Source organism: Aphelocoma coerulescens, chromosome 11, assembly GCF_041296385.1.
Source record: "Aphelocoma coerulescens isolate FSJ_1873_10779 chromosome 11, UR_Acoe_1.0, whole genome shotgun sequence".
In the NCBI taxonomy this organism is placed as follows: Eukaryota; Metazoa; Chordata; class Aves; order Passeriformes; family Corvidae; genus Aphelocoma; species Aphelocoma coerulescens.
In genome coordinates this window covers 3,236,470-3,258,983 of record NC_091025.1, presented here as the reverse complement: position 1 = coordinate 3,258,983, position 22,514 = coordinate 3,236,470, and the positions used below count along the sequence as shown (strand labels likewise).

At 45.0% G+C, this 22,514-nt stretch overlaps 1 long non-coding RNA gene across 1 annotated transcript; it reads left to right on the top strand.

Annotated features, from left to right (window-relative positions):
• Window positions 1–12,366: 12,366 nt before the first annotated feature.
• Window positions 12,367–14,084, top strand: LOC138117031 (uncharacterized). The gene is made up of 3 exons (XR_011154470.1): window positions 12,367–12,441; window positions 13,463–13,502; window positions 13,997–14,084. It is a non-coding gene; the product is annotated as an uncharacterized lncRNA (long non-coding RNA).
• Window positions 14,085–22,514: the final 8,430 nt, after the last annotated feature.

The window sequence follows — 22,514 nt, the reverse complement described above, 5'->3', positions numbered from 1 at the left end:
GTCAAACTCTGGATGAAGGGAAATAATTTTCTGGTCCACAGATGTAGCAGTTAGAGAGGTTATTCTCTTTATTCTGCTTCACTGGGCCTTGTATTCCCTCTTATCACAGGAATCTACTCTCAGAAATACTTGACATATTCGAATTCTGCTCAGTTTGGGCTAGAAATGTCTCGATTAAGTAGCAAAATGAAAGAACTCCCAGTTTATACTTCCATTTCTTAATTACGTTTTATTATATAAATGTGATTACACTTCATAGCGATGGAACACAACGTACCAAACATCCAGGGGAAAAAAAAGAGATTGGAAAGCAAACAAGCTTCATCCTTGAGCTGAATTTGGACCTTTTGCCTTTTAAATAAAACCATCTGTATTTATATTTTAAAAGTTTGTCAGGGCCAGATGTTGACAAACCCTACTATTTCCTAATCAGTAACCTGGAGGGTGACCCCTTTGTACAGCCAGGCATGTCCTGAGCCTTCCTATACAAAATAGGGTGTGAGAAGCCAGAGATGGAAATTATTTGCCAAAAATCTTTAGGAAAAAGAAAGAAAAATGAAGGGTTGTATACTACTGGGATTGGAGCCTTGGGAAAAACAATCATTCATCCTTATGGCAATCAGGTAGGCTCAGATAAAATAAAAATGAGGTAGAATAATATTCCGTAGACTAAGAAACTCTTCTCACCAAACTGAAATATTTTTTTCCTTGATTTCAAGCACAAAATTTAGATTGGAGCATGGGCTTTCCTTAAGCCTGGAGTGTGTTTGGATCCTTGGCTTGATGATGCCTACATCCTGATTCTGTTTTAATTTAAGGCAGAAAGAGAAAAATATGTTTTTAGTGCCAGTTAACCAATTCATATTAATTAACTCTAATGAAAACAAGGATAAAGAGAAAGAAGGAAAACCAGCAAAGGTTCTTACTAAATTCAGCAATTTTAATTCAGCCCCAACCTAAACCCAAATCACCTCTGGGCTCTTACTTTGACCTGAAGGAGCTGGGGTGCCCACACAGCAGGTTTAAATCAGCTGAGGAGCAGTAATTTGTCCCACAGTCCATCCTCCAGCCCAGGAGCTCACTTCTGTGGGATATTGTGGAGGCTCAGCTGCTGCATGAAGGGTTGGCCCATGAGAGGCTCATAAACATGTCCATGTTGGGACCTGTGACTTCAAACCTTCCTAAAGCTGTGGGTTTCTGAGGGCTGGATATGGTGTGGAATTAGTCACAGCTTCCTCTGCTTGGGTGTTCCTCCCTGAGCACATGAGGACCTTTGATGTGACCCAGTCCACCCCTGTCCTGTTCCTGTAGTCTTTTCACCTCTATTTTAGCCCAGGTTAGCTCATGGGGCTTGACCAAACTGAAATGGAAACGTTTTTTTTCTTTTCAGTGTAGACATAACATCAGGCATCCTTGTTCAAACAAAATCCTCTTGGAGTGACTGCAATTAAACCGAGAAAGGACATGGGCCTGGTCTTTATTTTTGAGCTCTTGTCTCTACAGTGATTCAGATTGGCTTGGATAATAAAAATAATTGCCTCTTCCTCTTGCCATGCATCAGCATGTTCTGGCTTTTGTCCCCAGGAAGAGCCTGTCTGTTCTCTTGCCAGTGTTATTCCCAGTTCTTTGTCCCAGTTCTAGGACTGGATTATCTTCAGGGACAGGCTGTTGTCTCATGGTCACTCTAACAGCTTTCAGAGGACTGGGGAGATCTTTGTGAGTCATCTCCTTCTTCTCTCTTCTCTAACCAAACTGGCCTCAACACCGGCTGAGCTGCAGAAGGGTTTGTGTTCTGGACATTTGGCATTTTTTGCCCAAATTTACTGAAATGTGGGATGGATGGGACACATGGAGCAGAAAATGGGGCAGGTGATGTCCTTTGGTGCAGAAACACCACCAGTGCTGCATGTGCATTGATGCCCAGGCCACCCAACCACCACCCTCTGGTTCCCTCTCCCTTTTTAAATCCTTCTCCATGTCCATGCTCCCTTTCCCTCAGCCTCCATCCCTCCCCTGCACTCAATGTCTTAAGATTTCATCCCTCTTAAAGGCCTTCTTTTGCTAAAGATACTACAGGTGATATTTCCCTCTGGAAACTCAGTGTTGGGACACCAAGGATACTGATTCCAAATTTCTATCAAAATGATGCATATTAGAATAAGCAAATGTGGGGTTTGCTGTTGCCAAAAAATTGGAAGCCAGGTGTATAAGACTTCAGGTTCTTCCTCTGTGAGAAGGGTGTTTTTCCTTTGGCTTTTTTTTTTTTTCCCTGTTGGATGTCATCTGTCTGAAGGCTTTAGAAAGAATCCACAGGAGTTGCACAATTTCAGCAATTGGTGCAATAAATTAAATAAAGAAGGTGTGTGGTTTTGATAGGGAGAAAACAAGTATGAGCATAACAGCCCCACTGGTAAATAGAGGACTTAAGGAGCTCATGCAGAGAAATCTGTAAAAAAAATAAATTAATTTCCAGACCAGGTTTGGAGTTGTGTCAAATATAATTGAAAAATTTCTTGGTTTTACTCCACGGCTTTCTCAACAAGTTCCCCACTAATGCTACTTTTCAAGAATGCACATGAATGCAAGTTTCAATACAGTTAACTTCAAAACAATGTGAAAAATTATTTAAAGTCCCACCAAAATCACACAGGATATTTGAGGTTGGACGGAATCTCTTCTTAGATCAGGGTCTACAAGAGCAGGTTCCTCAGGAGAAATTTAGGTGCTGATTTTATTTAATATTTTTTTTCCTGAATGATGACTTCAGTTTTTCTATTGTATTTCTCAGGTCAGTGGGACACCAGGGAAATTGTGGTTTGTGTTTTTGAGTTGCCAGGTCTGTGTCTAATGCAGTTGCAGTTCAGATGGTTTTCAGGCTTTCTGCTTTTTTTTGAGATGACAGCAACCCTGACACTGCAGCAATATTGGAGAAGGAGTCACCATGAGAAAAACCAGCATATTCCTGACTTCTGAATACTTTGAGTCCATCAATAAAGGCTTCATTTCAATTTTCAGGTAATTCTGTCCCCCTAAGAATAGTGCCCAGTGCTGATGTTCCATGTAATGTAACTGTCTAGTGGGAGTAAGGATCTGCAGGAGCTGGTGTTGCTGGGACCATGAAGGAGTCAGCACAAATTGATTTGTCCCTGCTGGACCAAAGCCTTGGAGACTCTGTGAAATCCCCTTTTTTGGAGATTTTCAAAGCTTGGCTGGATGAGGTCCTGAGTAACCTGATGTAATTCCTTCTCACAGAAGGTGTCCCTGCCCATGGAAGGGGGGTGGATCTAGATGATCTCCTTCCAACCCAAACCATTCTGTGATTCCATGAATTTAGAAATTAGCCCTGTTTCAGCAGGAGCTGGTCCCAGCAGAGACCCCCTGGAGCCCACAGTGACTCCTGACTTTTGCAACCAGGGCTTGGAGGGTCTTATCACCCTCATGGTCTCACACTCCCTCATCAGTCTAAGATTGCCTAAAACCCGATTTTTTTCCCAGGATTCCTTTGCCTTTTGAAAGGATCTGCTGGCATTTATCTCCCCAGCTCTCTCTGAGCGAAGGCAGGCGGGCTGGCAGATGCAGGTGGCTGAAGGAGTGGAGCATAAACTCCAGATGATTGTCTGGACTGGCTCAAAGTGCCATCAGGTGCGAGGCTTGGATGGAGATTTGTGGAGTTTGATGCCTTGCCCAGACAGAGCTGGAGTTCAATCACTTGAAGGCACGTCCGGCCAGACACAGCCATTGTGTCGGATCCTGGAACGGGAATATCCTGAGATTTCTATCGGAGCCACAGAAGTGTTTGGCTTCACAGGTCACTTCACTTCTTCCTGGCCCCTGCTGATGATAAATAGCTCCATCTCCTGTGCTTGCAGAGCTGTTTGCTTGGTGCCTGTAGGCATTAAGATCTACCTGAGATGATTTTTGCCTTTTGGCCGCGGTGGTTCAGCCCCCAGGCTGGAAAGCTGTGCTCTGTGAGCTTGGCATGAGCCAGATTTATTGGAGTCTTCTCTCCCACTCATTAGAAAAAGCCTGAGGTGCAGACGGTGTATCTTAGTAATGGTATCAAGGGGATTTATTTGGAGACAGGTTGAGATTTAGAGTGTCACTTTGGATTGTTATAAATTGAGCTGTTTCCTATTTGCCCGGTTATTTATGCTGCGATGATATTGCAGCTGTAAAATCCACTGCTCTGGCAGGATCAGCCCCTGATCCCACTGCTGTAGGGTCGTGGCCAAAGCTCCTCCATCACAGATGCTCTGTGCCCAGAGCTGTCACTGCAGTGTCCCTTCTTGAAACTTTACACCACAGCAAGAACCACCGTCACGATTGCAGTGACCAGACAGCCCAGGGTGACTCCCAGAACGGTGATGCCAAAAATACTCAGATTATTTTATCTGTGCCAAATCCCAGACTGATCCATCATCCCCCAGAGAGCAGTGAGACCACCCCAACAGCTGAGGAACAGCACCCACCCTCTTCCTACAGCACATCTGAGGGGGCTGGTGGCCTCCTGCCTGCTGCAGAGCTGTCTCTGTCAGGAAAGCAGGGTGGGTAGCAAAGTACGCCCGTTTTTAAAGGCCTGGAGAGGTAAGAATAATCCAACCTCAGGCTTGGCGAGGCACAGCATTGCAGCACATTCCTTCAGTGTAACTGCAGGCTGGGGCTGCACAGACAGACGATACTGGCAAGGCAGCAGGAGTTGAGTTTATGTTTTTTGGTGGGGGAAAAAAGATTAATGCACTGACTCTAAACTCAGGGTGGGGGAATTTCAGGAGAGCAAAAAAATGTCCTGACTCTGAGTTGTGCCAGAAATTAATATCCCAGTTCTTGTAAGAAATACAGTATTGCCTTTCCAGTATAGTCAGGGCTGAATAGCTCCTTCTCATCTGAAAAGAATAATATCTCTCAGGCAGCATATCCAACCAGACTTGGATGGCTTTGCTTTTAGGTACAGGTGTCCTGACTCTGTTCCTGAATCCACAGGGTGGAAGGAGTCCAGGGCTGAATGGAGCATCATTCCCCAGCAGCTCGGAGCAGCTGTTGGAGAAATGATCAGAAATGAGAGGCAGTGTTCCCTGGGACAATGGTATCGAGGTATTTCCTAGGGTTTAGTTTCATTTCTGGAAAGCTTGAGTGTGTCCTGTGTGTTGGTTTTGAATGGATTTTCACTTCAGTCCGAGCGAAACAGGTGGACACCTGGCTGGCTCTGATTAATTAAATTGAAGGGGATGTCAACATTAAAACCAAAAAGTGTGAGTGCAGGGGAAGGAAAAGAGGGGTGGTAATGCTGAGTCCTCTGTTTTCTGCTTGTCAGTCGCTGACCTGTCAATCCCAGCTGTGTCTGTGCAGGCTTTGGCAGTGATTGCAGGGGACAGTGCAGCAGTTCTCCCTCACAGCTCCTTTTCACCAGCACCACCACAGTTTCAGGTAAATGCTTTGTTTTTCTAAAGCTGTCTTGCTTTCCGTGATCCTTCCAAAATCATTTTTCTGCTGATCTTCGCCTGGTGGCTAGAACTTTGTGGTGGCTTTTTGTGGGCTCAGGTTTGCAAGGTGCTTCTGGTCCCATCAGTCATTCAAACCAACCAAAAATGTTTGGGAGAATCTTGGGTAGAATTTCCTTAGGTCTGGATAAGTGTGCCATGACTACCCTTAAACATAACTGGTTTAAGTGTCTCCAAACCAGAAAAATCCTGGCTGCAGCACCTCCCCAGGATGCAGAGGAGGAATGCATCGACTGTGAGTTAAGAACCCAAAAATGTCCTACTGAATTCTCTATTGCGATTCAGTTACCATAAACAGCAATTAAAACATTTCTTGGGCTCTCCACTGGCATGAGGAACATTGCATACTGTTATGTTTTCCACAGGCAAACAGCCAAGCTCGGGCCAGAGTCAGTCTTGATGTCTTTTATTTCATGCAAAAGGAATCACAAACCTGGGGCTTTCCCTCAAAGCCCTGCAAAGAGCTCTCCCAAGGAATTCCTGACCCAGAACTGGGATGCCTCCAGCTCTGGAGCATTCAGGAGGATCCACATGTGGTGGGGCAGAGTGAGGCAGACAAGTGACAGCCCACCCAGTCCTTGGGACATGTCTTTGTAACCTGGTTCATATCCAGCAAAGCCTACTTAAAAGTTTACTTAAATATTTCTTAATTAAAACATTTACCTAAATTTTTCTCTTCTGTTACCTGTGCAGGGAGGGCAGTTCCCGTGCAAATGCCCTGCTATCCAACCTGATTCAGACCTGCTGAAGAGACCTGAGGAGCTTTGGGTTGAGAAAGAAGGACAAAAAAGGTAACCAAGCTCTGCAATGCCCCTTTGAGAGAAGGGAGCTGAATTTTCTACTGTGAATTTTCTGAGCCTCAGTTTCCACCTTTAAGGGTAACAAGAGCATCACCAGCCCCCAAATGAACGGTTTAAAAAGTAGTGCATTTTTAAAATCTAACAACTTCTATGTTCTAACTGGATAGTGTTTTCTCCCTGGGGATCTATTCTTTCCCCTTCTTTCATTCTTTTGTTTTAAAGTCAAGAAAGAACCTTTGCAAAGGAATAAAGCCCCAAAAATCAAAACAGCAAATGACAACTGATTTGTTCCCAGAACGTGGGGCTACACCCATGTAGGAGAGGTCCCAAAGTACCTGGAAAGAAGTGGTGCCGGGGGAGCTTCTTGCTCCTCTTTTTCTCCAGTGGATTTTCTTCCTTGTTGCAGATGAAGGGCTCTGGGATGTTCCCTGTGCCACAGCCACTGAATTTATAGGGCTGTTAAGGGTGAGGAGGGGCTGGACTGAAAAGATTTTGCTCTCATGGGGGCACCTGAAAATTATTTTGGATCTCAACCTTTTCAAAATCTGGGTGTAAAGTGCTGAGATACCTCCCACCTCTTAGCTAGGCCTCCTCCAGAGCAGGTCAAACACTTACAGAAGTGGTGGGCAGTCCTGAACCCAGCAAAATCCAGCCTTGAGAGTATTCAGGGACCTTGTAGGGAAACTGAGGCACTGGGTTTGGCCAGTGGTGGTGAAGGGCTAGAGCCCAAACTCTTCTCTAGCTGCTGCATCTGTTGGTGAGCACAGCTACAAGGTTTGCCTGCAAAGGTTCCTAGAGATTAGATAGAGAGCCTTGATTAAAATCACCCAGCAGGCTCTGCTGGGTAAGAGTTTCCACCCTGAACAACTGTCTGAGCATTCAGCTCCCATAAATCTCAGCTCCATGTTCAGCCCCATCCCAGCTGGCGCAGGCTGGTTGTTCATTCCAGCAGATTGCTAGAGAAGAGCTTGTTGAAAAAAAAAAAGCCAAAAGAAATAGGCAAAAGTACAAAAAGGAAAAAAAAGGAAAAAAGCAGAAGATGCAGCCAAGACTTCAGTGATAAAATGGAGCAGATGAGGCTTGGGCTGCGGCGCAGGACATGGTGTGCTGGAATCAGGAGCTGCTCCACACGGATCAATATTTGTTGCCCTGATGGCCCAAATGTCGCAGCACTGTGTCAGCAAGGGGCAGAAATCCATCCTGGGGAGTGAGTGCTGGGGTGTGACATGCAACAAGCCTGGAAAAGGAGATCCATAGACCTTCACTCGGATATTTGGTGCCTTTTGTTTTTGCCTTTGGCTCTGCCTTCCATTTGTGTTCCTGTCTTTGTCTTCCATGTTTCACCCTCACTTTATCCTAGGGTTTCCTGGGCCTTGCAAGCAGAATTGGCACTCTGGGTGGTCATACCAGCCTCTTTCTAGGGCCTGCTGAGAGTCACCTTTTGTACCAAGCAAGGGATTATGGACCCATTTGTCTCTTCTCTACCCAGGTGTTTTCAGCACTGTGGGAAGCAGTCACTGGGAAACTCCTTTGCTTTTCTCCCATGTGTGGCCAGAGGTGAATGAAGCCTGGGAAGTCTTTGTCTCCAATTCCACACTGAGAAGTCCATCAGTGCAGCTGAGCAGGGGGTGCAGGTAACATCTGGTCCTCTTCCCCTTGCCCAGGAGAGACCTCAGGCACCAGCATGTGACTTTTAGGGTCACACAACTCTCCCTGCTTACTCAGGGGTTACAAAGGACTTAACTGCCCACCTACAAATTCCGAATTTCTGCCCTGCTTATTGTACCTCTCATTAACACTAAATGTCACCTGGGCTGCCCAGTGGCAGCAGTGTCCACCTTAATCTGGAGATACTCAGCAAAATTTATTTCATGTGTCACATGTGCATAAGAGGCCAGGCTTTAGCAGCTTTTGGGTCGCCTAAACACAAACATGGGTGTTTATTTTTGGCCCCAGGATGAGTTTGCTCCCAGTTTTTATGTTGTCTGGTGAAGGCCTCTGTAGTGCTCTCTGGCCTGTAAGCTTGGCTTTGGCAATGATGATGAGGTGACAGAAGAGGTTTCTGTTTGCTCGGGAGATGATGGCAGAGGGAGCACAACCCCATTGCTGGGATAGCAGCAGGCTGCAAGCTACAGACCAGCTGCCAGAGGAGGGAAATGCTCAAACCCAACCCAGCCCAGATTTCACTCACAGTCTGCCGGGATCAGAGGCAAAAAAAGGGTCCCCCTGCAAAGCAAGCCCTGGGAAGAGCCCCAGAAGGATGGGTGAAGGTGTCAGAAGCCTGCTGCAAATCTAGGCCACATCAGCTCTTGCTAGCCATGAGTGCTGAGCCTTAGCTAAACCCTGACAGTAATTTTGGAGAGTGTGTTTGGTGTCTGGCCAAGGAATGTTTTTTTCTTGCTCGAACTTTTCCACTACAACTGGCAGAGCTGCAGCTGCGCATGGGGGATTGCACAATGCTGGGTCCCAGGGCTCCAAAAAACAGGGAAAAGGCACAGAGCATCCCAGATTGCAACCAGAATTCAGATGAAACAGTTTCATAATATAAATATACAGCATGAATTAGTCCAGGTGTAAGGACTGTGGTTCGCTGCTTCCTCTTCAAGACTTATCAGAAATATCAAGAAGCTGCAGGAGACATCAGGAAAAAGATGAGCCTTGGTTTGTTTCAGAAACTGCCCTTATTTTGTGTTTCTTCAGTGGCAGGAGAATCTTTCCCCCATTGCTCTCTGCAGCCTTTTCTTGATGAATGATTAGAGATTAAGAGACCTCCTGAAGGTTTGTGCTGGGCAATTTGTTGGCTGGTTTGTAGTGCAGAGAAACTTAGATGAGATAAACCCCTGGCCCCTTGTAATTTGGAAGGATCACGACCCCCACTCCCTTGGCACAACAGTAAAACCAAAAGAACGATTTTTATTAGGATTTAGAGAGTAATTTAATGATTTCATTTTGATCATGCTCACCCATATTCACCAGGCACAGCAAAAATCAGGTAGACACCCAGTTCTTCATCTCTCCCCTTTATCTTCCCCATCTGGTTTTCATCTGGTCACAGAAAGAGAATAATAGTCTTTTGGGAGAGGAAGAAAGAGAAACTAACACCAACAAGATAATTACAGTGGGGTTATGGAGGTCAGAAGAACATCTTAAAGTAATAAGGAGTATGGGGAGCTGCATTAGTTGAATCAACAAAACCTTTGCAGGGGAGGATAAATTCTCTGTTTCACTATTGAGCTCTATTTTCCCCCAAAGTTTAAACCAGTGATGCTTCTGCTGTAACTCACTTGCTGTGGCAGGCTTTGCATTGACTTTCAGACAGAGTTTTCACTGCTGAATTCACAGAAAATAAAAATGCATGGGGTTTTTACTGCTGAGAGTTGGTGCAAGGAGAGGGAAATAAGAGAAAGGAGTTCTGTGCAAAAGCTTGCAGGAATATACAGCTGAGGAGCATTTGATTTAAAGTTCAGATATGCAACACTCTCCCCAGGTTACTACCATAAATTTTAAGCTGATCTTATAGTTTTGATGATATACTTTTTATGATGCATTTCATGCCTCATTTCCAGGCAGATTTACAGCCCTTACACAATGCTGGATGAATGACTCCACATGCTTCATGTCAACAAGTTCTTTCCCTTTATTTTTTTCCCTCCTGAAACTCCTGCTGGTTAAAATTAAGCTATATTGCAGTCAGAGTGCATTTGCTTTTGTAATTTTTTAACTGCTTTTGGTCATCATTTGGTGAAAATGGCCCAAAGAGCTTTGACTTTACAGACAGATGGCAATAAACATGGGCTGGTATCCCTAGAAATTCCAAAATTGAACCCGAGTCTTTCTTTTTTATAGGTATATCTTTTGTTTTGACCACCTGAGTTTTGACATGATTTAAGGGCAGGATTTAATGTCCTACACCTACAAGGTGCCTTTTCCAAAATAATCTCACCCACAGAAACAGAGAGAGATCAATGTCACCTTTTACAGGCCTACAGATGTGAAAATATCTACAAAAGCAGAGCAGCCAACAACAACTTAGCACAAATCATGAGCTGTTGGAAAGAAAAATATCCTTACACTGGGCTTGGAATAAATGCTGTGGCTTGGAGATGAGCACAGATTTTGCTCAAATGTCCTGGCTGATGCTTTGCCTCTGATGGGTCCCATCTCCAACCTTGTACCCCCCCCAAAGCCTTCCACCTGTCAAAGCCAGCAACAATAAGCAAAACACCGTGTTTATTTATATTTAATTCTGAATAAACACAAGTATATTTATATTTACTTCCAAAACCCTCAAGAGCTGAAAGGTTTGACTAAGGCTGCTAGGACAGGGTTATCCTTTGGCATATTCATGAACAGGGGGCAGGAGGAATCTGCCAGGATGTCACATCACAGCATGATGGAACCGCAAGGCCATTGTACCTGACTCACACAGGATGTGGCTTTTTTTGCCAGCTTGCCCTGAAATAGGGAAATTTGGGCCATTAATCCCTAAAGGGGAATAAGTGTCTGTGTGGGGTGTTGCAAGGCTGAGAGCTGTACCCACAGCACAAGGAAAGGAGAGGCTGAATCAGAGGAGGAAAGGATGATGGCAGGATGATCCGGGCAGGTCAGCCCACAGGGATGTGTTCCAGCCTGGTGGCAGAGTGACCCATCTCCTGTCCCTCATGCAAGGGCAGACACAGGGACACTGCTGAGATAATCAATCCCTGCTGGGCCCATCAGCCCTGCAGAAGATGGTGGTTGGAGGGACACTGCCTACATTCCATCCAAATTTTACCTCGTCAGTGAGGCAGAAAGCATCCCAGGTGTGGGAAAACACCTCGTTTATCCTGGGAGCTGCTCCTGCGTTCCAAACTCAGAAGCAGCGCAGGGATACTGGAAATGGGCTGGCAGCTGCACCAAATGCCCAACACACCTGGAGCCAACATCCCTGGCCCACGGTGGGGATGCTCCCTGCTCCCACAGGAGCCCAGGAACAGCTGCTTTTCAGGGAGCTGCTTCAGGAGCAGAGATTTATGCCCTGTTTGACAGGAGCAGAGCCTGTCCCAGCAGCTCCTGCTGGCAGCTGGGGGCACGCAGGGAGGCGGCCGCCGTTCCTCGGCTGCTTTTCCAGTCCCACACGTTTGGCCCTGGGGATCGAGGGCTCAAAGGTGCAGGGAAGAACCTCTGCTCAAGGACAGAACATCTTGTTAAAATATTTTCTCTCTATTAAAATGACTTCTCTCAGGCTGTTGCCTGCCCGTTTGTGAAGCAAAGCTAAGAACAAATTCCTCATGTGCAGTGTATTTCTCTTTATGACCTGAAAAGCAGCTTATGGATTTTCTTTAGACAGCTCTGATTTATCTCACACCTCCCTCCACTCCCAGAAGAGGTGTGTCTCCTCTTTTTTATGTCTTTAAGCCTGGCCTTTCGAAATTGTTTCTCTTAGCAGCCCAGACACTGCCTGGGCATCCTCTCACTGCTTTGCACCCAATCACTGCAATTGGAGCAGTTGCTGTCTCCTGTGGTCCTCGTGTTGCTTTGGTGATGGGGCTTTGAGCAGCAAAGAAAAGCCCAGCCAGATATCCCAAAAGCTGGATTTTAGACTTTTTTTTTCTCCATGTCACAAAGAACCAAGTGCTTGATCATTCCCTTTCTGCTTTTTGTTTTCCTGTGGGATGTTGTGTCTTTGCATGTGTGAGTTTAGGCTGTTGTACCAAAGGGTTTATTTGCTCTGCAGGCTTGGAGTAGCTGGAAAAGTTGCTGTGGGGACAACTCACATATTAAAATTCAAAAAGAGAGGAACAAGATGAATTTTAAACTCCAAAGAAAAAAAATTGGGAGAAAAACCTGGACTGTGGGTCACAAATATTACTGACCTCACTCTTCCTGGTGTCATCCTCTGCAGTTCCTCACTGCTGCCCCCAGCAATGGCTTTGCTGGACCCCAGCACCTCTGCTCTCCTTTGTCCTCTCACCTCTCTTCACAGGATTTGCCAAATCCCTTTCCACAAAGGGTTGTCAAAACCTGGGAAAGTTCTCTTGACACAGCGTGAAAACCAAAGGTTCTTTGTTTTAATTTCTGTGTTTTCCAGAAAAGGTCCAACATCCTTTTCCACAGAGGGAAGAAATGTTTTCAGTTCATTTCCCTGACAGCTGTTATAGCTTGTAAGTTCTCCATTCCTTCAAATCCTCTCTTAACACCATTAACAAATTTTCCCAGTTGTGTTCTCCCCAGGAAGTGTTTGTATTTGTTTGTACATTGTTAATCTTGTTGTATTTTCCCCCTAATCTAGTTAAAGCCGCAAATTTTCAGGGTGAAGAAAAGAGCTGCATTTTGAGTTTCTCTTTGATAGCATTGACTTTATCTGGGTTAGATCACCAAGAACAGGGGAAGCAGAGGGGAATTGTCTGCTCCATGCAAGTTCACGTTTAGAGAAATTTTGGGGTTTAATATTTTGCAATTTAAAGCAGAGGATGGTTTAAGGACAGGAGAATCTGGAGTTCCTCAGGCCTCTGCCACTCAGCTGTCTGTCACCTCCAGATGTTTTCTTGACATTATTCCCTTGCAGCAACAGTGGTCTCTCCCCAGCTGCCCAGAACCAGCTAAATGCCCGAAGGTGCTGAGACTCCTGTGGTTTGTCCCTCATCCAAGAAACTTTTCCAAGGCACCTGAGTGAGCTGAAAATGCAAATGCAGTGTTGATCTGGCAGCAACCTGCAGTGGTCAGGGATGAGATCTCCATAACAGACTCACCTCTTTTCCTGCTGATCTCACTGAGCCTGTCACTGCTTGTTATCCAGAAGTGATGCTCCAGAGAGCTGTTATGGCTGCAGCCTCTGAGATGTGTAGAGAAAATGGTCAAATTTGTGTGCAAAGTGTGTGCAAGTGGAAGCAAACCAAGAGTTCTGGAAACAGGCAGGTATTTCTAAAATAGTGGTCTTTGCAGTGTCTCCTTCCCTGCAGAGATGGGGTTTGGCCATGGTAATGGTAGCTCTGTGTATGTTTATCAGGGTCCAAGAGCTCACATGATCCTAAACTTTAGAATTCGTGAAAATCTTTACATTTTCATTGGTTTCTGTTAGCTACGCTGACAGAGCAACCACTACAGAAGCCCAGCAATAATGAAAGCAAAGGTGGTGTTTATATCTAGTTCAGCTAAGATAAATTTAAATTTATTTCTTTCTAGCGGTGTTCCAGGAAAAGTGGCAGCAACGACAGATGTAAAGGTAATTTTGCCTATTATTATGTGATGACAGTGTCCTTTCTTAACGTGTCACTAATATTTCAAGCCTCCCTTTCCACACAGCTCTAGAAAGATTTGACTATTTCCAACTGGAGGAATACATAAAATAACACAGAGCTGTTACACTCGATAGTGCCTCATGGCTGGTGGTCTGGCAGATGATCCATAGGAATACTTAGAGGAAAAGCATCTTGGAGAACTTTAAAAGCCTTTCTTAGAAATGGATATGTGTCTGATTCCATTCACTCCTCTGCCTCAGCCATGACAAATAAACGCTACCAAGTGTCAGGAAGAGCAGCCCTGCTGAAGGGCAGCAGCAGCTCGTTCAGAAAGGGATTACAGCTGAAATCTGGATGCAAAACACTGCCTGCCTTGCCCAGGGAAGATGGGAAATGTTCTCAGAGGGAGGGATGTGACAGAAAAATAAAACCCAAAGTGTTTCCTGCCCTCATGCCAAGTTTTTTTTTTCTCTCCTAGGGAAAGGTTGACCCTTTTTCCTTGGGGGATGATGTGCAACCCCATAAAGAAGCAATAGACCCCTCATCCCTTAGCCAGGTCAGGCCAGACAAAGCCTTTGCTTTGTCTATGCAGGTTTTGCCCAGGAGCAGAGGAATTGATGAGCAGTATAATTAATTTCATATTTGAATTTTTCGAATCAGCCAGTGAAGACTGTAAGTAATAGTTGCATGAGTAACTGCAGGAGAAAAGAGATACATTGTGGTGTCTGCTGCAAGCTGTATTTTTCTGGAAACAATGACTAATGCAGCTTTTCCCACAGAGGATTTGATGTTCATCCAGGCTGTGTGCATGAATCAATGCTGACAACCAACAAACTGCAACTCCTCTTGCTCCTGGAACTCTCTGGCTTTGCTTCTGCACGGGAAGGACCTGATTTGCTTCCTCTTGTATCCACTGCATCACTGCTGCTGCTGGCAAAGGTGACACCAGAGGGCTGCTCAGGGTTCTCCCATCGTGTCACCACCCGAAGGTGTGGCAGGTGTCACCTGAACTCAGCGTTCAGGCTGATGCAGCCTTTGCTCACCTGCTGTGGTGGGGCTGTGACACATCCTGAGCACCAAACCCGGGGGAGCACTGCCGCTGTGATGTGCTGCTAGCGCTGATCACACCCCAAAACTCTGCACACGGGAATTGCGTTGCAATTCCAGGAAAACCATCGCCCTTTATGCCTGTAATCCAGCGGATTTGAAAGGAATTATAAGGCTGTAGCAAGGAGCATGAAGGGTTTCTCCTGCAGCAGCAATCCCACCTTCTAACCAGCTCCAGGAGCAGCTGTGTTTAGCAGAATTAACCTTGCTTCAACAGCTTCCCCAGCTGGGAGAGTCTGAGATTACCCAGAAAAATAGAAAGGACCAGGGAGGAGGTGGGTCATGTCCCATATCTGTCCTTTCAGCACCAGCTTTCCACAGGGAGAAAATGGAGGAGACTGGGGCTGCAGGAGGGTGGACACAATTTGGAGCTGCTTTTGGGAAGGCATCGCCAAAAAAGCCAGAGATTTTCATTGTTATTAATGTCAATTCAAGTGTCTTTATGATTTCCTAAATTCTGTTTTTCAGTGTGGTGCAAAAGTCTATCAAGGACTTCATTTTCCAGTGGTTTGTCAGTATAAAAAGTGCCATTTCCACCCAGCCTGTTGTTCCCAGTGTAAATATGTTTTTAGGCACAGAGCAACATAATCCTACAGATTTTCAGAGAAGCTGCAAACCCTCCTGGCAGTGCCTGAGGCAACATAAAGGCTCTGTTTCCATCACTCCTATTTATGTAAAACCAGAGGCCATTTATCTCCTCGATGCCCCTGAGATTTTCTATAGCTTGGTCAATAACCATGAATTACTGCTTGGCTGAGTTATTTTAGGGAAAACAGGATAGTATGGGAAGAGGATGTGCCTCAGCAAACAACCAGTGTCTCTAGCCTGGCTTCCAAATGGGGCCAGAGTGAGGCCCTCTCCCCTTGCCTAAGAACTCATTCATTTCATTGCCAAAATTAGACTTTCATTTAAAACTTCTTTGATTAGAAATGAGTTTAGAGTTTGTACCGCTGATCTCGGGCTCCTGAAAGGATTCCATCTGTGTACCCCTAAACCTGGATTGCTGCCATAGGCAATTCCAGCCTGAGGTAAAGGAATTACCTGGGCTCTGCAGCAGGAGGGGACCCAAATGGGATGTACAGAGGCATGGGACAGGGAGAAGATGCAGGAACCCTCCCAGCCGTGGTGGCTGCTCAGTGTCCCTCAGTTCTGCCAGGGACAGGCACAATTTTTTTTCCCCCATAGACATTCTGTCATTGCAAAGCTTTTACTGAGCAATTCCAGCCATAAGGAAAAAAAAAAAAAAAACCACAAAAAAGGGGAATATTTAAATCTTCCTGACTGGACCAGGAGAAATTCCTTGTGGTTTAACTGGTTAGACTTCAGCTATGTGCTGGCAGAGGGCCCAGCTGGAGGAGTGCTGGGGGATGCATCCATGGCACTGAGACATTTTGGAGTGTCCTGGGTGTCCCTCAAAGTGCTCCTGGATCCTCCAGGGAACATCCCATGGCTTTATACCTCAGCTGATGGCTGCTGCTGGTGTGTCACAAGATTTGCCCAACACCAGTGACACTTTGGCAGCCCCTGAGCTGATATTTGGTTGATGTTTACACTGCAATAAACGCCCTCCTATTTATTTCTGCCCTCAGCACCTCACCTCAGTTTGTGGGAAGCTTTATGTTTCTGAAGTGCTTTGGCAAAAGTGGAGGGCAGAGCTGAGTTATTTCAGGTTTTGTTTTAACAAGAAACACCCTGAAAGGCAGATTATTTATTTATTAATTTATTTATTTTATTTTATTTTATTTCTAGGAGAAGATGCTGAGGGATGTGTAAACCGCTCTGCAAGATCATCCCAGGAAAGGAACTAAAGGAGCCAGAAATTAGGTACAATTCTCCCTTATTACTTTATGGTAATAATTATTTGTGGGAAATCAAGCTTCTAGATAAAGCAGTCTAGCTTTTGAGACAGTACAGTACTTTAAAATTAAGAAAAAAAAAAAAAGAAATTCCCTTCACTGGAAAGTTCTAAGAAGCAGGGAAAGAAAGGAAGTTCCTGATCTATTTCTTATGGAAGATTTTCCCCTACTCCATATCTGAACAGATGTTTTAAATTACATGATGACTTTGAATGTGTAGTAATTTCTGCTGGGAGTTTAGTAGCTCCTGGGTTTGCTGTCAAGAAGAGCTGTCTGCTCCCCCTGTAGCTTCTCTAATTAGGCCGTAAGTTTGCAAGAAAGGACTTCAGTCTCGGATTTTTCTGCTCCATCAGATGATGTCACATTTTATCAGGGCAGTAGGGGCTGCACCGTGGAACTCTTGGGAGTCTTTTTTCCTATTCTTGCTGTCCCCACTGCAAGCTTAACTGGAATCCCAAAGAAATCATACTGCCAGCCTCACCTTTGTTTCATTGGATCTTTTCTCATCCCAGCGGCTCAGTGAGTTGCTTCAGCTTTAGGATACCTGAAGTCTTTAGGACAATTGTTTTGTTAAACATGACCTGGGTTAAGAAAGAGTGAAATGATTTGGGCCAATTCTTTGTTTCCATAGCACCAAATTGGGTTTGTAGGGGATTTGCCAAGAGGAAAGGTGTGCTGGTCAGAGGTGAGATGATATTTGGTTGGCCAGATACTCTTTAATTGCTTTTTTTGAAGGTACAAATGTGGATCATTCTCTAGGCAAATTGTCTGTAGATGGATATCTATTTTGCCCTTGGAGGTTTTGTCATTTTAGAGATGTTTGTAACTGAAAGCAGATCAACTTTGCCTCTAATACCAAAGAAATAGAAATCATCTCCCTGAGTACAATTACTGAGGTAATTATAATAGATATTAATGTCATATAATTCTCCCCTTGCTCAAGTTCTTGTGCTGGCTCACGCCTTTGCCCTCCAGCTCTCCCTTACACAGAATTTCTCAGATTCATTAAACGATTCCCATGGGTTCCAGGGGAATAACTGAGGTTTTAGAACTTATCTTGGGCAGTTGGTTTCTGCATGAATCTTCCTTGGTGACTCTTGTTGCTGCTGGGTGTCACTGCTGGCCTCGTGCCCCTGTGAAGAGCAGAGGGCCAGGTCAATCAGCCCTTACTGTAATGGAAACTAAAGCCTGTTTGGTTCTTTTTTAGAAAGGGGTTAAATTGCTGGCCTGGTCAGGAAAGAACTGGAAGAGAGTCGTTTGTTCCAGTGTTGGCTCCTGAAAGATTCAGTGGACAGAAAGAGATTCATGTTTGGGTTTGAATCCTCTGCACCAAGGCTGTGATAAAATCCCATGCAGACCTTAAGAGTGCACCAGTCCATTTTAACAGAGCCTGAAGAGCTCTGAGGAGGATTTTGCTGCTGCTCTGAGCAGCGTTAACAATCTGCTGTGGTGCCTCAACCCCAGAGACAGAAGAAATCCTGGCAATAAAAATGCTTCCTCCAATAACACCTTCACTGCTGGCACTGCTTAATGGGCTGTGAGCTCACATGGAAGCAGCTGCCTCTCACCATCACAGAGGACACATCTCCCAGTCAGTTTTAGCACATGGAAACCACAGAATAAGAAAAAAAGCAAATCAGGGCTGAAGCATGACATTTCCACCTCCACATACAGGAAATAAGAATGGTTCAGTAGTGCTGGCACGAAAGGGACTGAACTCAGCTTTATCGTGTTGGGAAAGCAATAAACACCCATCTTTTAGCAGAGCTGGAGGTCACCTCGTCCTTCCTGCACACCCACTGTGGTTCTCTTGATCCTGTCTCCTGCCATTCCATGGAGGAGGTGGAGTAACAAGGATGTCCTGCAGTGGGTAGGAGATTGCTGAGGCATGGGACTCGTTTTGTCCATAGCACAGCAAAAAGAGCCACTCCATGCTCCAAAAAGCTCCTTAAGCTTCCAAAGAAAATTCCAGAATGAAGGAATAAGGGTGGCCTGCTAGATGGGGTCCAAGCGCAGTGGGGGCAATGGAAGGGGAAGGTTTTCATGGAGACTTTTTCTACACCTGGAAGAGGAAGGCTGCCTACAGAACACAGGCAGGATTTTGGTTGCAAGTGCAAATTTTCATATTCCATAGAACCATAGAACGATTTGGGGTGAAAGGGACCTTAAAGGTCATCTAGCTTCAACCCTCATGTTGCCCAAATATTTCATATTTTATATTTCATATTTCATATTGGAATAAATAAAGAGCAGGTATAGAGCTGAGTTCTTGTTGTGGCATTCAAGCTACCAGGGTCCCAAGAGCTCAGATTTCAGCCTTAAATTTCATTGCTGAAAGGAAATATTCAATCCAAGCTATGGTAATACTGGCATGGGTTATGAGGACCTTTCAGAAGGGACTTCACCTACTGGGAATGCTCCCTGCTTTCCAACTCTCTTTCTCTTTGCCATCCCTGGAAGAATCTTGTGAGTAAAATTGTGAGAAACTTGTGAGTAAAATTTCATTCCTGGAAGACAGAAATCTTGGAGAAACATCTTCCTTTTCTCCTCAAAGGGTTGTGGTAGAGAACATGAATTGTGGTGTGTCCTGTGGCTGGGAATGTCAGAAGGGGGAATGTCTCTGGAGACAGAAATCCCAAATCCCAGGTTTCCTCCTGCTGAATCCAGAGATATTGTGTGTGATGGGATCGTGGGTTTGTTGTTCAACAGGGCTGGTTAACAGCAGCTCAGATTTCAGGAAAGGCAAGGCAAGAAATTCCTTGTCCTTATTGTTTGTTCTCCAGGATGGAATCCAATGTCTGAGTGTCCTGCCTAACTTTATGGGTAGCTTGTTTCCTGGATGTCTTGAAACAGATGACCTGGAACAGATAGAACTTGGCTTTTTCCTCCTGCAGCTGTGAGGGACAGGAATACTGCTCTTCCATGTTCTTTACTGGAATTCACACCCCTTTCTGAATTAGTTCCTCCAGGTCGATTTTTAGTTTTGAACAGGTTTAGCTTGATGCTGCCATTTCCAAGTGCTGGTCCAAACACTCCCTTCCAGAGATGGAATAACTTCAGGGGGGCATCTCCATGGGCTATCAAAACATCTCCATACACTGTGGCCACAGACCTGACGGGATCTGGGGGAATAATCTTGTCTGATGTTCCTTCAACAAGAGGAGCCATGGCAGTGTCAGACTCTGTTGGTGACATCTAAGAGCAACAGCAATTCTTAAATCAGGTCTTCCCTTCAGCACAGCAGGTCCCATGGGCAGCATCTTCCTGCCCAGTCCAGCTTCTGACCTTGCTGGAAACCCAGTTTGTTCCACAGGTGTTTGATGACAGGTTTACAACAGGATGCTTCTGTCAGTGGTGACCTTTCAGAAACGCTGCTTGAAGAAAATCCTGACTAACACCACTGAATGGTGAGGTGTGGGTGTTAACAGCCCTCACTGGAAAGGACTGGAGGAACTGGGAGTGGGTTTTGGGTAAATAATTTATCCTCCTTTTCACCACTTCCTCCATATCTGCCTCACTAGGGCCATACCTGGTGGCAGGCATGTCAGACACAGTTTGATGTGGGATTATTTTATGTCTATCCATCTGAAAACAATTGCCATGAAACACCAAAACCTTAGTATTTCCAATGTTTATTTAATATTTTGCTCTTGGCTTCTTGTCCTTAATGCAGCTACTGAAAGCAAAAGAAATATCTTGCACTTAGCTTGCACTTTCTCCTCCTGTTGACTCTTCTGTTTTAATTCAAATTTGGGGGCTTTCTCTAGAAAACAAATATGAATAAAGTACTTAATGAGAGTTCACATGATAGTTTAACTTTTCAGGGTCCAGCACTGCTGTAGTTTATTTGCTTGCCAAGTAAATTACCAGTTTGAAACTCCCAAGTTTTAGGACAGTCAAACAGGAAAGATCATCCTCAGGGTCAGACAGGTCTGAGAGACTTTAATGTCCTTGTTCCTGATGTGGAGAGGGCACAGACTCATCCAGGTCAGTGGGGAGTTTGTCTTTCCTTGCACCAAAACCTCCAGCCAAGTGTGGGAGATGTGTGGAGCTCCCTGGTTTTCTGTTTGCTGCCCAGGTGATGTCATCCAAGTTACTTTTAGCTGGGGCACAACAATTAGTCCTATTTTATCCCTCCTCAAGTGGTTTAATGAAATTTTACAGCTTCCAACCCCATACTTAATTGCCAGGGAAATCTAAATTTCTGTTAGTAAATGTTCTTAAACAGCTAAAAACTACCTGTGCCTGGGGTCTTAAATTTACTTAAAATGTGGCAGTGATGAGGAGATGGAAGTTTTAAACTTAGCAATAGGATCATAAGAGAAGGCTTTATCACCTGTAGACCATCTTGGAGCAGGCCTGAAGAGTGGCCTAGAGGAGGTGGGAATACAGAGGTGAGGTAATTTGGGAGGTGACCCCGTGTGAGTCTTTACTCATGTATGAAGCATTTATTGAAACAGATACGAACCCCACACCTCTGCCTTTCCCATGGTGGGTCCTTTTGTCACGGTGCTGTGCAACCTGGCTGGAGGGACCTACAGGTTTATTCAGCAGCTTCAGATGCTGAGGTTACAGAGAAATACCCCTAGTGTTCAGATACTGGGAGTATCATGGAATCACAGAATGGTTTGGGTTGGAAGGGACCTTAAAGCTCATCTCATTCTACCCAGCCATGGGCAGGGACACCTTCCATTATCCCAGGTTGCTCCAATCCCATCCAACCTGGCCTTGGACATTTCCAGGTCTGAGGAAATCTGCAGATAAAGTCATAAAAGGTGTCAAGGATCAGGCACGTGAGAGTATTACAAATTGATTATGGCTACTGCCGTGACCAGATATGAAATAATGATTTACACCTCTTTTATGGCTGGCTGATATCTCTTAGTGTTGCAAATGTACACTCTTTAATCAGTGGATTGCCATTCACATTTTCAGTGGCCATCTGCCCAAAAAGGCCCAGAATAAGTGGTACTTTTTGAATGAAAAATGTTAAGGAGGTACCAAACCTTCAAAATCGCTCCCTGTTTTAACCAATCCAGCAAAATCATAACCTGCTACCTGCTAGATGTGGTGTTTTCTTTCCTCTGCTTTCTTCTCCCTATAGGAGCTCCATGTTGTGTTCCCACAGCCTTAGAAGGGGTTAGAAGCACTCAATGGCCACGGGGAGAGGAAGCTCTTTCCAGGCTAAATCCTCCCTGATATAAATCTGTTCCATTGGTGCTGTATTTTATCAGATCAGTGCAGCAGGCAAAGCACAAGAAGTGACACCAAAGCAGGTAAGAGATCCCCATTTGTTGTGTGCCCAAATATTCCAAGCAAAAAAATTTACGTCAGCCCTGTGTTCTTTTTCAGGGAGGAGGAGGACATCAGGAAGTCTCCTAATCCTTGCTGTGTTGCCAAATGATGGAAACGTGAAAGCTGCCAGAAAGAACAGGGATCAAAAGTGTAAGCACTCAGTTTTGGGGGGAATAAAACTAACTATCCCATGGAAAAAAATTTAAAAAAGCCCTGCAGTTCAGTGTTGTATCTGTCTCTGAAAGGTATTTGAGTTGACAGCTCAAAATACTTCTTAAAATACTCTCTTAGTCAGTTTATGGTGGTGGTTTCTGAGTTCTTTCAAGTGTCTCCTTTGAAGTTGTATGAGGATGCATGAGACAGTTCACCCAAAGGGAGCCCAGGCTGAGAAGCCAGAGAATATAACCCAGGAGGGCTTCTTCTGACCATGCTGAAGATCTTAATTTTTTAAAAAAATAGGTACATTCCTAATCAATCTGGGAAATGATACAAAAAGATCACAGCCACGTGTACTTTCAGGAATGCACTTCAAAGAACACGTTGTGCTCAAGTGTTTCATTTTCACTGCAAACTACTCTGAAACAGAGCTTTCCTGCAGGGTTATTTGTGCAGGCTGTGTGGTTCAGGAGCTCTGCAGAGGGTTTCAGGTGGTACCTCCTGCCTCACAGGGACATGGGATGATGAGCTGGATCTCCCAGGCAGACAGTTAAGGCACTTAGGGCTGATGTCACAAATAGA